The sequence below is a fragment of the Chamaea fasciata genome, unplaced genomic scaffold (assembly GCF_029207755.1).
Source record: "Chamaea fasciata isolate MVZ Bird 193981 ecotype frontalis unplaced genomic scaffold, bChaFas1.0.hap1 SCAF_14, whole genome shotgun sequence".
NCBI classification, from domain to species: Eukaryota; Metazoa; Chordata; class Aves; order Passeriformes; family Sylviidae; genus Chamaea; species Chamaea fasciata.
This window is the reverse complement of record NW_027094099.1, coordinates 20,191,192-20,193,730: the sequence shown is the minus strand read 5'-3', so window position 1 is coordinate 20,193,730 and position 2,539 is coordinate 20,191,192. Positions and strand designations below refer to the sequence as shown.

General features: G+C 55.4%; 1 long non-coding RNA gene across 3 annotated transcripts; it reads left to right on the top strand.

Annotated features, from left to right (window-relative positions):
- LOC136296928 (uncharacterized) lies at positions 1–1,178 on the top strand. 3 transcript variants are annotated; one of them, XR_010723035.1, is made up of 3 exons: positions 1–73; positions 269–669; positions 774–1,178. It is a non-coding gene; the product is annotated as an uncharacterized lncRNA (long non-coding RNA). The 3 variants fall into 3 exon arrangements; XR_010723034.1 differs by lacking the exon at positions 1–73 and having other exon boundaries at positions 323–407; positions 547–669; XR_010723033.1 differs by lacking the exon at positions 1–73 and having other exon boundaries at positions 325–411; positions 547–669.
- The last annotated feature ends 1,361 nt before the right edge of the window (positions 1,179–2,539 follow it).

The following is a 2,539-nucleotide window of genomic DNA, read 5'->3' as shown; positions in this document are numbered from 1 at the left end:
GGGACAGAGTGTGAGAAAATGACAGCTGTCCCTGCAATGCTCTCGGCCAACAAGTTCCAGGTGCTGCTGGCAGGTGAGGCGCCCGGAGGGGTGGCAGCAGGGAGGATTCTGCAGGGGAAGGTGCTGTGGGAGGCACGCTGGGAAGGGGATGCTGGAAGGGATGCTGCAATACCAGCAGCTCCCCCACATCTCCGTCCTCTCTCTGCAGTTCTGAAACAGCCCTGCCATTCCCTCCATCTGCCCCAGACCGCTCACCATTCATTTGCAGGCTTGGTTTGATAACCAGGATGCCATGGCAGGAACAAACAGAACTTTGAGATTACAGAAGATGGGATTAAACCTGTTTATGGGAAGAGGAGAGATTCAATCAACCCCCTACGAAAAAGATGCTGTAAAATGCATGAGCTGTTTGTATGATCTTTTAACCTAATTATTGTAGTAGAAACTATTAACCTTCCTGAAATGGTATACAAGCTTTTGGAAAACCTCAGTGAAATCAAATTCTGATCACTGAATCAGTCTTCCTGTGTCTCCTTCAATCGCCAGTAGCTGAAGGGCCAAGGAAGGGACGTGCTCGTGGGAGGAGGAAAGTGACTGCTGCTCCAGCCTTGCCTGAGGTGCCTCCAAGTGTCAGAAGAAGCTGCTGGACATCTGCTCGCAGGGCCAAAGGTGAGACTGGCAGTCCCTGTGGGGGCTGTGGGGAGCTCTCCCACAGCCCATGGGGCAGAGCCAGATATGCCCTCTGACTCCTCATTTCCCTCTTCCTTCTCCAGGTGCAGCCCCTGCCATGTGAGTGTCACCTGCTGCCACCTCCTGAGGGACATTTAAGGGGCCAAGAGGAGCTCAGGCAGGGCCTGGCCACAGACGGAGCTGCCCTGTACCTGTGCTCACGCTTCTTTGCTACTGTTGCACCCTGCCAGTGTGGGAGGGAGAAGCTGAGCCTGGTGGTGGGGCTTTTTATGGCCGGCCACAGGCATTTCAGGGGAAAAGGGTGAAAACCACATGCTGTGCTGGACTCTGACTCTTTCCTCTCCCTCTTCCCTTTCCGGCTGCTGATCCACTGCTTTTAGTTGACTAATAAAGTATTTTGTGTAGAAATCACCGTGCGTGCCTTTTCATGGGAAGGATAAATCCCTGTGCCCAGTCTCTTCCCCACAGGGGCTGAAGCAGACTTCCCCTCCACCTCATCCCCAAAAAATAAAGGTAAGCTCAGCCTCCCCAGTCCCAGGAGTGAGATACTGCTCAGAGGCAGACACTAAAAGAGCAACTACAACAAAGCCCCTGGGAGGAGGAAGGTCAGTGCAGTTACCTGGAAACAAGTTAAAAAAACAGGCTCCAGCTTGTTTTTACATAATCCTCTTGATTTTTTTGTGTTTCCTCTTCTGCAAGGGTGGTGCAAGGGACAGGCAGAGGGAGAAGGAAGGGAGTAGAGTGTGTTTCTACACTCACTGCTAGGCAAGATGAAGGCTGCAACACAGGAGTCACTGTGGAAGCTGCTGCTCCCCACACCTCTATGGCTGGAGCAGAACTTGTGCACACCAGCCTTTCTGCACCTTTGTCCACACTTAAAGAACTCAGAACTCGCTCAAGACCACCTACCCTGGCTGGGCAGTGGGCAGCTGTCCTCCTTCCCTGAGGAGCAGGGTTGTTCAAGCGCGTCTCTGCAACACTTGGGTGCAGGACATGGGGACACTGCTGTTCCCTGGAACTGCTGCCTTGCACAACGCTCGGGATGGGGAACAGCTCAGTCTGTGATTTGAGCTCACAGTGTTGGCCTGGGTGGCTGCAGGAGGACCAGGAGGTCAGAGAGCACATGAAGGCTGCAAAGGAAAGCCTCAGGCCCTGTGGCTCCAGCAGCAGGTGGCCCCACACAGCCAGATGCTCCAGGAGGTCACAGCTGGGGGACAAAGCACAGGGCTGAAGGGACTGATCTCCATCGCCACATGCCCCAGCCCTTCTGCAGGGACTCACAGCATCGCCTCCATAACGGGGAGGGAGGCCTGGAGCCGGGCGGTGACTGTGCTGCCATGGGCCTCGTACAGCCAAACCACCAGAGCCTCAGCCCTGTCCTCGGCCTTTGGGGCAGCTCAGACAGACGAGACAGGCATCATCTCTCCAACACCAGTTGCTGTGCTCAGCTGAGCCTGGCCACCACTCGGTGTGGGTGAAAGAGCAAGCCCTGCCCAACAACAGCACCTCAGCCCCCTGCCCTCCCCTCGTCCACCCCAGCACCTGCCTGACAGTCTCCAGCACGATGGCAGGTGAGCTGACAGAAAAGGCACTCCAGGATGGGCACTGGGCAGAGCTGGCTGGACCACATGGAGGGGGCAATTCAAACTGTGGGCTTGCTGAATCACACCAGCCTCCTGAACGGAACCTGCAGCACAAGAACCTCCCTCCAGTCAGCCTCTGTACACTGATGGGCAGCACGACGGAGAGGGATTAAAAAAGAACAGGGACAGCAAACAGGACACAAGGATCCCATGGGAAACAGTGGCACGGGGAGCACCACAAAGCCACAGAGAATAAGCATGAACAC